Here is a 14693-nt window from a genome sequence, read left to right as displayed (position 1 = left end):
CCAAGATGGCTGCAATTTCCATCTCAGAGATGCTTTGTTAGGTTCACTGTATTGAATTGCCCCATATGAATGATCTTGTTATCATATCAAACATTGTTGACCACAAAAGAAGCTAAGAAAACAGCAAGAAGCTTCTTCTGCCACCTGGGTATTCAACAGGGGGTCCACAACCCTTTGAGGGTCCTCAGAGTTACTGCAGCAGGGCCACCAAAGTATCGTTTGATCATTTATTTTTGTCTGAAAATACACATTTACATGAATGCAACATATTAGCAAAGATAAACTGGCTCAGAAGACACCAAATTTCTCTTTTGGGTCTCAAGCTGAAAATTTTTGGGATCCCCTGGTTTAGCCTGCTAGCATGCTAATCACTGAAGAATGCAGAAGTGCATAAAACACAAAGTGGGCTGATGGGAATGTCATTAGTTTTACAGGTACTTGGCCATACACTAGAGCAGTGGTTCCCAAATGGTGTGCTGAAGCACACTGGTGCGCTGTGACGCAAGTCCAGGTGCACCTTGGGATTTTGTGACAAGTATACATTATTACTGCAATATACAGCTTTAAAAAATGTTCTGAATGAATTGAAGTTTAAGTTTTACTATATCAGTACTTTGTGCATACTTTTTTTCCCAGTACAGAGGAAAATTCTATACCTTAAAAAAAATCAATCAAATCTTCCATTAAAGCCAACTCCAGTTTATTGCTGTTTACACAGTTGTGAGATGGTGGGAATTATTAGGATGGGACATATAAAAAGCCCTGACTGATTAATTCCTATTTTCTTTCCCCCACCAGTATATGATACTAAGAATGTCTGCAAAGAGCGATCCATACAATAGTTGTCAAGATATTTCACTCAAACCAAAACATTTGTCAACCTCATCGTGTTTTATAATCTGATAACCATGAATGTTTGTACATAGTAGACCTTTTTTTTTTTTTTAAAGCAGCCTTATTGATATGAAACGGCAGGGTAAACACAGGTGTTACCAGTGATACTAATCAAGGTTCTATTACATGCACAACAGCAGCACTCTGACTCTGTTTGACTTGAATTGAATGGTCTATTTTGTGCAAATCCATCTGGTAGATGTCAAGCTATCTCACTGAATAAATGGTGGTGGCACGAGGGGAAAAGTCAGGGGATCACCAAAGCAATTCCAGGAGGGACCACAAATGTCATGGCAATCCATCTAACAGTTGTTGAGGTATTTTAGTCTGGACCAAAGTGGTGGACTGACCAACCAGCCAACACTGCCATCCACACAGCCATGTGTGGTTAAAACCAACATTAATGATGCTTTACTTTGCTATGAGTGGAGACTGTTGGTTTACTATTTATGTTCAATAGTTCAGATGGTTTTATGTTTCTGTCAGATTGCATTTGCAGTTGCAAATTAATAGTATATGAATGTAATTTCTGGGAGATATGTTTGTAAAAAGGGATACAATAGTGGTTTTCTGTTTATGGGTCACAGTATTTGTTCTGTTTAAGCTAAGATTTTGGATTTGACATGCTGTATGCTTCAGTAAGTCTCACCACCAAGGAAATGTGAGCAGCTGCTGCCACAGCGATGCATAAAATAAGCGTGACACACATGGAGGACAACGAGGGAATTAAACTCAGAATCTCATCAACTTCTGTGCCTTAATGTTATGGTTGTGCTTGAAAAACAAACACACAAAATACAGGCAGCACAGACATGCCACTTACCAGCACATACTTATATATAGTGCATAATTATGTTTGCACGCACACAGAGGCCAGACAGCACAGACTTTCTAAGACAAACAAATACAGACAGAGAACCAAAAATGGAACCTTTGTCCTGAAACACAAATCCCATAAGTGAATAATAAATACTTCTGATTAGCATCATCTGACCTTTAACAACACAGGCAGCATCAAATATGAATTTTTATCAGGGACCTCTCAACTCATACTGGCATTTGAGGTACAATCGTGAGCAAAAGCCGCGCTCTCCTCAGGGATGTGACAGGGTGTGATGCAAGCATCCAGAATTACAGAGCTATGACATGTGATGCAGTACATGTGTCGTTGCTATTCCAAACAGCATCCCTGCAGTGAAATGTGAAGGTCGTTGGCAAGGAGGGGCGGGTGTATGTTGGGGGAAAGATCCAGCCTCCTGGATTAGAGATCCCTGGGGAGAACGAGCTCCCTGGCCCCTGCATGACATGCTGTCACACTATTAGATTGGTGGGGCTACACGTAAAGACCCCCAAGAGCATTGGACCACTGCTTTATGTCTGACCTGAGAGGAGTTAGTTTTCAGTAGCACAGAGACTGAAGGCATGTCCTGGGTGCTGATAAAGACTCCTCAATTGATTGTGGACTTGCTCAGCCATATCTTTTGTCATAAGGCTGATGGGTAGGAAAAGATGAGGCTGAAAAGGAAAAGAGGATTACAGGCCCTCAATGACCTGTGTTTAATTATTGTTTTTTTAATCCAAAATAGGATCAGAATGAGTCAAAACCTGAACAACGAGTTTTAATCACCACATCCACAAAAATATTCAGGAATCAAACCTGATGCTCACATACAATGCAAAATTATTAAGACTGCATCTATTTTCATTATCAGTTTAAGTTGAGATTTAGTGAGAAATGCATTTTAACATGTTTAAACCACATCCCTAGTCATACGGTTCACCTATTTAACAATATATGGCAAAAAATGCCAAAAATCTATTTTCATTTTGCTCAGCTTCGCTCTGAGTCTCCGTTTCTGCTAACTTAGCTGCTGTTAGCAGGTAACAGAGCCGGGCTCAGCAGCTTCCCAGTGAATGTGGTCAGCCTGGGACCAATCACAGCCTCTTAGACCAACCGGGAATACAGTAACAGGGTCATTTATAGAGTTTCCTGATGGAAAAATAGCTTTACAACTTTAAACACCAATCAATATCCACAACAAGCCCCTGCCTAGCTGCCTGTTTTTACAGGAAACACATAAATATGCTAAAGCAAATAGTTACTCTGATTTTGGACTGCAAGTAATGAATATTTACATTAGCGATTAAGCTGTCCATTATTTTCTTCGTTCATCGATTAGTTGTTTGGTCCATACAGTGTCAGAAAATTGTGAAAAATACTGATTGCTGTTTCCCAAAGCCCAAGATGACGTCCTCAAATGTCTTTTCTTGTTTTGTCCTGATTTCCATTTCAAGAGGATTTTAATATGCAGTTACAGGCCTATAAAACATCTGAAAACGAAACAAAATGAAAAACATCCACCACAGTTTCCTAGAGCCCATGTTAATGTCATCAAATCAAACAGTCTTGTTTTGTCTAATCAATGGTGTAAAAGCCAAAGATTTTCAATTCACTATAAAGGAAAACACATCAAAGTTGGAACTATCAAATATTTATTGTTGTTTTTTTAGTGGAGAAACGACAAACAAATTATTTCAGTTCTAGAATTGACAACCCAAGACTTAAAGTGGAACTGTAGAATACATATTCTCCATACACACATTCAACAGGTAATATTCATTAGTTATCAGTATTTGATCCGCAGGGTAAAGAGCATCACTGTAATTCGGGAGGAAAAAGTAAAACAAATGTTCTTTCCTCAACTTTCTTCTTGAACACGTCTTAGAAACAGCACCCTGCTGCATTATTTTTTGCAAATTATCAGACTCGCACCTCCCTGCAGTAGCCAGCGCGAGAGACATCTTTGAAGTGCGAACCACAGTTTGTAAGGAGCAGATGGGCTGACTAATGTAACTCCTGACTGGTGCTGCGTGCGCCTCACTGCCAAATCACAGTGAGAGATGGCAGAACGGCTCATTTGGGAATGTAGCAGGCTGCAGCAGGAATCACCAGGAAGGAGAGGAGCAAGAACTCAATTAAAATGGTTATCACAATAAACAACACCAGACATATGCTTATTTAATTTTGGTCTTCTCAGCTGCTGCTGACTCACTTCTCTAATTTATCTGGCAATTTGATGTTGTCGCTGAGTCAGTGAGATTTAGGACTCTCCAAGTATACAGTATCCCAGCACATGGATACTGATGTATACCATGATTCAGTCATTCAGAAGATGTTTATCAAGAACGCAGGAGGGGTCGCATCTTAACTGAGATGTAGAGAGTCTGACCAATGTGTTAGTTTCAGCCCTGATATTGTCAGTAAGCATGTTGATGGTTATACACTTATTGTGCTGGCAAACACTGTCAAACTGCCATTTTGCAAGAAATTATCTATTCCAGAGTAAAGTCCCGGGAGGCACGCTGACCTTTCCAGGAAAATTCATATGAGAAAAATAAACAATGTGTGTTACTGTGAGAGATGTCCAAAAATATATCTAATATTTCAAAGTCAGATAATTATAGAGATTCCAAGTCCTGAATAGAGATTTAGCCACTTAAAGCCTAAGAGGTACTACTGCTACTGAAAACAGGAAAAAGAGAAGCATTTCTATGTGATATCATTATGTTACCTACAGAAACACTCTTAAATTACTGTAATTTTTTGGTATTTAAAACAAAATACTGAGTTAAAATTACATATCATCACTTATAGCCCACTGGAAATGTGTGGTGGTGGCTGTATCTGCAGAGACCCTGCCCTCTGCTTGTATTTCCTTATTTTCTCAATATTTTGCTGTACTTGAGATGGTTCACCAACACAAAATGTTGGTATTTGACATCCTAACAGGTTCATGAACAACTTGGAGAAACCCTACTAACTCTATCTTTAAGATTTCTACTCCAATATTAATCTTAATTGGGATTTATAGTAAATTCTCTAAAAAAAAAACCAAGGAAACTGTTTATAGAAAAATAATGGAATGTAATCTAGTAAATCAAATTCCAGAGAGCAGTGGTTTGTGTTCCAGTCACAGTAAAGGGGAAGCAAAAATCTCAAGGCACACCTGCATTCATATCCATGTAAAATAGCCTCTATAACCAGACTAACCAACAGAGGCAACAAGTGTGTGGTGTAGGCCATCAGAGTTCTTGGAGTGTGGATGGGACAAAAAAACTGAGAAAACTGAGGTTCACTTTGATGCAAGTCTTTTAAAGGATTTTTTTGTGTCTACAATTTGTCTACAAAATACTGATATAGTAAATTAAAAATGAATTCAAAACTTTTTATATAGTTGTATATTGCAATGATAAAGTATGTTTGTCACCAAATTCTACTGCAAACCTGGACATGCCTCCCACCTCTCACCATTTGGAACCACCGTCATCAAGAACACATTGATCATATGAATGTAAAAGTCTACAGACAAACACAAACACAAAGTACAGCTGAGGCTGATGGGAATGTCAGGTGTTTAGTGATAAATTCAGGTATTTCATGGCAATCCAAATATCTGACACATTTCACATGTGGGGCCAGTGCATCAGGTAGAGAAACCAGTAAATCAATCTGTATTTTGATCTTGTAAGATGTTGAGATATTTTATAGATCACTAGGAATAAAAATCCAATGCTGCCATAAAGCAGATTGAAACATTGCCCACAATAACCTAAAACACCCTGAAATCTTAAAAAAAAAAAACAATAATCAATAACTCTTCTGATACCACAATGAAAAAAAAGTCTTGTGCAGAGAAATAGGAATATATTTTTGTCTTTTTTCAAGTTAATCTGCACACTTTGCTGGTACAGAAAAAGACACTGAACACTGACTGGTTTTGCAGCTGCAAGCCAAATTTCAGGCAAGACAATAAAGAATAAAGTGAGCTTGGGCCTTAAATGAGCACTTAGATGTTTTTTTCTTTTCTTTTTTATAGCTTTGCTACTTCTGATACTATCAAATATTAGTATTGTATTGTTTTAAACGAGTGGTACTGAGAAAGTATCAAGTATCAATCAGATACTAGAGTATAAACGGCATAGCAAAATGTATAACATCTCAAAATATAGATCAGAAAATCTTCCATAATGCAAATTCTTCACATTTATTGCCAAATTTGCTTAAATCTTTGAAGAAAATATAAAGAAATAAGACTGTTTTCCTATATGTTGCGTTTTTTGTTTTTTTAAGAAAAGAGGAGGAGTGGGAGGAGGATGAAGGTGTGAAAGAAGGAGAAAGCAAGAGGAAAAGGAGAGGGAGAAAAGCTGAAGCAGTGAGTTATCAGCCCCGTGGGTCCAGCTGACTGTCAATACTGTGAACTGTAAACTAATATCAGTGTGGAGACAGATGGTGGTATCACTTTGATGGTATTTTGGCATGCTGGTGGTAACCATGGTAACCACGGTAAAAAGGGGGATCCCAGTGTTTCAGTGATGCAACGGGAATTTTCCTCCCCAGTATTCCAGGCTGTGAAATTAACACTTTGAGATTAAATTTCACAGCACTGCTGCCCACTACACACTTTTGAACCTTCACATGTATTTATACGCTGACAAACACACACAAACTAACATCCTTCTCGACACACACAGCGGTAGGAAGATATGCAAAGCAGGATTAGAGATATCCTACTTTTCTCATTTCCTGCCATAGGAGGGAAAATCTAAACGCAGTGTGAAAACATATGGCACACATGTATGCTCGCGTGCATACATGCAAATTGATTTCACCCACATACTTTTCATGCATGGACAGACACACACATGCAGAACAGACACCATTCTCAAGTTTCACACAAATAGCAACCACACAACTGCAGTTAATGATGTGTGTCTGTCTGTCTGTTATAGGGAGGTTGTTTTCCAATCAGATGCTCGTCTGCAGCCTCAGGTACGTTCTTATTATGTTCCTGTCACTTGTGATTCACTGTCTCAGCATCAGCGCAATGACAGGAGCATCATTAAAACCCCAATTCTTACACTCTGACACCTGCTGTAGATTGTAGGAATAGATAATACATCTCTTAAAGGATAATTCTAATTTATCACAAACTGGGTTTTATTTTCTTGTAGTTTTGTTCATCATTCTTATTGGTAATGTAAATTTAACTGTTGAGATCAGGGAACATGACAGAATCCCTGAAAAACAAGTCTGAGACACTTGCAGTCAGACAGTCACAGTCATAGGTTTTACACAAACCCTCAGATTATTGAACCTATTTAGAATAGAAAACTAAGTGAAATTGTAAAACTATGATCCAAACTGTCCACCTTCATCATCGCAATTTATACGGCATCTTCAATTTATATTTTGTGCCGTAGTTGTGTGTGTTTTCCTGTGCAATTTAAGGATTATTACTGAGGCAAAACGAATGTTTTCATTTTAAAACTGTGTCTTAAAATGTCCACAGCAATATAGCATGGTATCATGTACACTGAGCATGCTGGTGGCTGCTTAGTTGCATAAAATACTACAACAAAGAACAGTAAGACAAGAGCTTTCTTAGCTTCGACGGTCAATGAGGTGGAACTGTTACTGAATGTAGGCTAACATATAGACATCAAGGTTAAGGTGTAGCTCGTGATCTATGTTGAATTAACCGTCAGTAAAGGGTTATGTTACAGGGGTGTGACAAATAAGGAAAAGACAAATTGTGACCAAATCAAGTGAACATGGGTGTCAGCTTCATCGTTTTCAAAAGTCTCTGTTTTAGGGATTTGAAAATGCTGGACTAGTGTGACCCACAGGAGATTTTATTTGCGTCACGTAATAGATAAAAGACTAAATTTAAGATTACATTTGCAGTACACCTTAAACTATTTAAAATGTGTATATTCTTTTACTGATGAGAAGAAAAAATGAGAGCCTCTTAATTACGCCTACATGCACCTATTTTGTCTCATTTATGAAGAAGCCAAAATGTCTGTTATTGTTTTCCTGATTAGAGGAAATACAAACAATGAGATGGCCTGTTAATTCAGCCTAGATCCATTTACTTCTCATTTATAAAATATGTATAACTATGTACAAAAAAATGTATAATCATGTACAATTTTACAATAACATGGATAAAGATAATGTAAAGTGATGCAGAAATGGCATTAAAAACTGACAGGGACATTCATTTAAAATTCACTCAGATTTATTGATAAGGTCTGTTATGAATTGGGTCACAATGGTTTGTCATATTTAAAAAGTGGGTCACCAGAAAAAAAAGTTTGGGAAACACTGCCCTAGATAATCTGACTACTGTTGGCTGTTTACAACCTGTCACTGTCTGACCGTAAGTGTCAGTGTTATCATAACTGATGGTTATAAATGATTGTCGAAGCAACTTTATAAAGGATCTAAGTTTAATAGACCAGAATAATCTTTTAGCTCACAGAGTGTTATATCAGTGTATATCAGTCTGGTGACATAGTATGACAATATGAGCAGCATGAGACAGATTTTGCTGCATCATTTATAACAACAGAAGCTACCCATTTGAAATTTTATTCCAGGGATTTAGTTTTGCACCACCATAAAGGTGGAGGTCTTACAGTGCAAGAGACAGATTGAAAAGAAACAGCAGAGGCCAACATATCCTTACTTTAGCCACAAGTCAAGCTCTAGAAACATTCTACATCCTGCATTTCCCATGATGCAAAAGCCAATATTTTACACTATATACACATTTGTAACACAAGTGTTCATCATCTCCAACCCAAACAGAGATAACCCTGACAACATCACTGGTGTTATGTTTCATGTCATCCAAAGCCACAGATGTCACATGACATGTTTATTGTGTGTCAGTGGTGCAAATGAGCCACACACATGTTAAATGATTGGTCGTTTGTGTGTCACTTGTAGCACGCTTCATTATCAAGGGGTATGATGAGCTGTTTATGAGCCAGGGCGTATTTGTTGTGTGTTTTCATGGGGGTTAACATTTAATGCATTCGAGTGAAACTATAGAACATTTTATTAAAGTTTTATTTTTGCTATTGATTAAGTGCCCCTTCAATATTTCTATTTGTATTTGGCTATTTATTCCATAACAGTGAGGAGAATGGGCAAATTATGAGAATGTGTTGATTACAGGATTTTTGCATCAATGTGATAGTGTTGTTGTTGTTATGGGGTTTATTATTACAAGGTAGGCCAGCCTTAACCAAATTCCATTCTAGCAGCTGTTTCATGGTAGGGCCATATACTTTCACAATAAAAACTTCAGTTACACCATCACTAAGACTCTTTTCTGATTCACTTCAACATACAGGGACAATCAGCACCCATGCCATTTACTCAGGAACATCATTAACTAACCTGTGATGAAGTGTTTGCCACAGATGTAAACTACAGGTATTGACTGGCCCAGCACTGCAGCGCCTGCTTTCACCAGATGAAAGTGACATAAGAGGCTCAGACCACTTAGTGGGATAGACGGGGGAATGTAAACAAAACCTCCAAAAAGTGGATTTTGCTTCTATTAAATATATTCTCAAATACATAATTTATTTAGAAAATATTTATTGTGGGAGGATAACTTCATATTTTTTAGATGCTTATAAGTTTAGAATCTGCGCCCAAGACTGTGATTGCCCACCACAAATACCCTGTAGGAAAATATTAAGAAACTACTGTTATTTTGCAGTCTGAAGTGATGCAACAGAAAGAATGAGAATGTGATATCAGCTATTATGAAAGCTCAGTTTTCCAGGGTGTGCATGACAGAATCCAGTTTGTGAAAGTATCCGATATACTCCTCACTGTTACAATCAACTACATTTATGTCCAGTGATTTTCATCTACACAGCATAGTTCCAGCAGCCGCACAAGGGGTCGACAGACATGAAACTACGACCACATGTCGGTGGTGATAGGGACAGCATCCTTACATGACTCTGTGTCACAGGACCATTTACCCTCCCCGGCATCAGTTTGCATTGAAATATTTACCGATAGCGCTGTGAGGGCCTGAGTGAGGTAATGATCCAGGTCAGTGGAGATGATGAGAGAGCCTGGGCACAGCTGTGGGAAAAGACCCAGTGAAAAATACATCCTGTCTCAGCTCGCAGACACAATGTAGAATAGGGGAAGAGAGTGCTGTAGTGAAAATTCAGTCAGAATAATAATTAGCCTTAATTTCTGCCAAAGAATAGTGCAATATTTATAAGATGTTTCTCTGGCATTTCCCAGAAGAAGTACAAAACAGAGGACACGTCATGTATCTGCTGTATAAGGTGCTTCATCTTATCGTGTTGCATAACAAGTACATCATGGGCGGGCAGTGTGTAGGGGGCTGCCGTCCCCCATTAACCACAGTGTAATTTTAAAGGGTTATTACCATTACCAAACCATAATAATCAAATCCAATCATCCAACAATGAGTTATGGTTCCCCTTCATTTCTTTATAATGTTAATGGACAAAGCAATTCATCTTTTCTAAAAATCCAAACAAAAGCAAACAAAGCAGAAAGCTTTATGAGAACAGACTTCAAAGCGCGAGTCCTCATTAGACATACTACGCCTTTGAAGAGACAGCAGCAGTCCTCAGTGCTAAATCACAGATGGATCTCTCTAAAAGCTCTGTTTTTCTCCCACTGGGGTTCCTATAATTATGAACACATTAGCTGAATGTATTGTTTTTGGCTTTAAATGTGGAGTAAATCTGCAGCAAAGTGGTGGTGTGCGTGTAAATACTATCACTGACCGGTGTAATCAATTCCACCGCAGGCAGTTTGCTGCTGACAGGCCGTGCATTGCCAAAGTGAACCCATAAATCCTGTGGAAGTCTTTGTTTATTGGTTTGGTGCTTAGCTGATTCTGGCTCAGTGATCAGATGTGATAGAAATGAGATCAATTACTTAAACAATTTAGAAAAATGGTTTGTAATCTGCCTGCTTGAAACCTAAGGCTATATGATATAGCCAAACCTCCAGAGTTCATATAAAACATTAGATCATAACTCAAGTATTAACCCCTTAATACTCAGTTTATGCTCTTTATTTCCCTTCCCATACTTTCAGGGTTGGAAAAATCATCTTATTCCACATGGTCAGACAGATTCTAATATACTCTAGGGGTCAGAACCTGAGGCTCTCTTGCCCCTCTTCAGCACCTCCCTGTGGCTTTGACAAAAAATGATATGGAAATGAATAACTGTTTTTTTTTTTTCAAGATTTTAAAAAATATTGCCCTTTGCTGCATATCATTCCCCTACTCTCTCCCCACTTTCCTGTCATGTCTTCAGCTGTCCTATAAAATATGTTTAGCCTATACACCAAATTTTTAAAAAGTTTTAATATATTTTTCAACTGAAACATGTCATCACCTACGGCCATGTGCCTTTTCCTATGGATTTTTCCAGCAGCTAGACTCAAGACTAGCTACCAGCTAGTCTCCCTAGGTGAGTTACAGACGCCAAATAAAAAAAAAAATGAAAAGGTTCTAGAAAAATAGAAAATTTAATAGTTGTTGATTTTTACTTCTGGGGCCAAATGTGGCTCTTTTGATAGTAAAGGTTGCCAACCACAAGTATATTTTGTAGCAGTAGTCTTTATTATAGAGACACATTGCCTATAAGTTTCATTATCGAATAACCTATTGTTTATATTTCAGACAATTAAGTAAAAAATGTGGTTGATAAAATGTAAAAATAGAGAAAAATGCTCATCATATTTTCCCAGAGCCCATTTTAACATCTTCAAAGAGTCTGTTTTGTCTAAATGGTCCAAAACCCAAAGATATTTACAATTTACAGTGATATAACTGAGAGAAAAGCAACAAATCTTCACATTTTAAGAGCTGGAACAAGATAGTGTTTGGCAATGTTGTTGATCGACTAACTGATTAATCGATTGATTGTTATAACTTTAGCTCATTGTGTCATTCATAAACAAGTGTACATCCCACATGGATTCACACCAAAAACATTGTTACAGTAGTGAAACAGCACTTGTCAAAAAAAACATGAAACAAGCTCTTCCTCAAGCTCTACAAATAAAATCTTCCACAAATGTGCCTCAATAACTGAGGAAAAATAGAGCACTGCTATGGGATCATCTAAAATCTGTACATCTCATTGCATGGAACCCAATGGAAATCTTTTTATTTCAGGTTACTTGAGGCCAGGGATCTTAGTCGAACTAAAGACTGAGTTGAGCACCTGCTGTGACTTAATTAAATGTAACTAACAGCATAAAATATGAATTTCATGCTGACAAAGAAGGTGTATTTAATCTGGATTAGTCACATCATGTCGAACATCTGATCTGTGATAATGAACTTGGTGCATCCTTCAGAAAAAGCTCCAACCAGAAGCGGACAGCAGAGGTGAAGAATGAAAAATGAATAATCAGATACTAAGCAATAAAACATAAAGAAAGACTTCAATCTCATCTAAATCAAATAATAATAAACGCCACCCCTCATCCCCCTATTAAACGTGCACATGGGCAATAAAACGCTAGCGATGTGATGTCACCAGAGATGAACATTTTATCAATTGCAATGAGAAAATTCAATAAAATGTTTGATCATTTTACTTAAATGCATTCAATGGAAACTCTTGACAATGGAGTTCGTAACCAGTGACACACAAACAGCCAATCATTTGTTCAGTTGCATCATTGACATGTGACACAACAACAAACAGCATGGAGTGATAAAATGAGTGCAGACTGTGAGGAAACGGTAAACAAAAAAGGACAAGTCTGGTCACCAGAATGACAGTTTTTTTAAAAAAAGTCTGACCAATATGTTTGGTCTAAAGTGTCAAGGAAAAGCAACAATTCTGTATGACCAAAGATCCAAATGGTACAAGGACATAACCCACGCAACAGCATACATTGCTAAGAGTTAGTTACTTTTCTTCTCCTGATTGTCTCCTACCCTAATTAAGTATTGAATACCCTAGTATTCATAAGTGTGTTTTCATTAGTGAGGAATCACCTGAAAATGAGAATTGTAGTGTTTTGTTACTTTAAAATGAGCTCTTTATAGGCACAGGTTCTGTTCATGGAGGTCATGTTGCACCACCATGTTTCTACAATTGTGTTGAATAGACAAATGCAAACACTGCATCTGGAAATGCCCTTTCATGTTTTGTTCAAACTCTCCATTGAAACTAGATGAGGTTGTTTACACTCCATGAAATTTCCAAAACAAAGAGATTTCTTCCCATCTGTACCACTTAGTAAAATGGAAATATTCATGTCTTGTGCATTATGTTACACACATTTCTCCAAAATTCTGCCTGACACATTGCATATCTTTAGAAACTCTGGAATATGGAAATATTTAAATATTTTTGTAATTTAAAATAAAATTCTGTAGGTTTGAGGGATGTGCACGATTAGTCAACTAGTCAATTAAAAGTTGCTGCTCTCACTAGCACAAGAAATAGTGGTTGGTTAAACCAATTATTGATATTTTATTCATGTTCAACTGTTGCATCTAAGACACAGCCGCCCGTCACTAGCCAGGGCTGCAGCCCCAACAGATGGTTAATGTCAATGTGATTAACCATTTCAAAAGGCTCTTATTGCAAGCAATATTTTTCTGGACAATGTTGACCTTATCGATCAGTAAATTGTGCTAATTTTTTTTACCAGCTGACTAGTTAAAAATTAGCTTTATTAAGAATTCTGTTTACATGACAGGGAAATCAGTGGCCAGAACATCCCCAGTTAGAACAATGTTTGACTGCATGGTTTGAGTTTGAAATGACTGTCCCCCTAGATTATGGAGGTTTAACAGATTAACCAACTAAGGAATGCTCGCTTAAAATATTTAAATATAAAACTTTAATTTAGGGGAGAATTTTTCAAATTCAACACAATGAAAAATAACGTTCTCTGGTGTACACTTCCCCTGATAAGTTCAAGATCCTGCAACAGTAGATATAAAAATTACAGAAATTAATTTCTGATCAACACATCTCTAATCAAAACATTCAAATATTTAAAACTGAGTTATAAGACTTTTCCAGAACTGTAGCTGAACAAACTCCCTGGCACATATATACATGCACATTAAATGTTCTAAAGCCTTCAGCAGTGTTTGTTATCTTGAGCGAACATATTTGTGCAAATGTGATAAAATCCGAGGCGTGCTGCTGGGCTCATTTACTGGAGCGAGCAGCAGTTGCAAAGCACTTACACAGATACAGTAATTCATGCACACAATGAAGACAGCAGAAAGTGACATATTTATTCAAAAAACATCCGCTCAGACTTTAAATGTGTCACGTTTGATACTGCTCACATTTGTTCTCTCAGCACATCTCACTAAACAAACAAGTAAGAGATATTGGACACAGTGGCTGCTCCTGCCACACCAAGGGGAGCTCTCACTCCTTCCTGCCTGTGCAATTGCCTTAGCTCAATGATTTATGAAAAGGAGAACAATTTGTGCACAGATGGGACATAGATATAAATATTCTGACCTGTCACAAGAAGGCCAGACTACTCTGCTCTTAGTTTGGGGTGATCTATGATGAGGCACACACAGAGGTTTGGAGCGGTGCTGGAATGAGGTACCAAAATGACTCCAATAAAGGGTGACAAATGAGAAAACTCACAAAACAATTGTGGAGTTTTGTGTTTGTGTTCTTGCTCCAAACCATCACGGCACATCAGTCTTGGTTGTTTCTATTCAGATCTTTAATGTAACAAACAACTCCAAACGGAGCTGTTTTGTAATGATAAATAACCATATGTTGTCTTCATATATACAGTACTGTGCGAGTGATTTAATGTGTGGTCACTCAGGACAGCCACAGTTGTTTACTACCTGCACCTGATCCAGCTGGCAGATTGCCAAGCCAACACATCAGTACTTTTTTTTCTTTTGAAGGATCCCAGGAGAGTT

The sequence above is a fragment of the Lutjanus erythropterus genome, chromosome 2, assembly GCF_056507025.1.
Source record: "Lutjanus erythropterus isolate fLutEry1 chromosome 2, fLutEry1.hap2, whole genome shotgun sequence".
Lineage (NCBI taxonomy): Eukaryota > Metazoa > Chordata > Actinopteri > Lutjaniformes > Lutjanidae > Lutjanus > Lutjanus erythropterus.
This window is presented reverse-complemented; position numbering follows the sequence as displayed.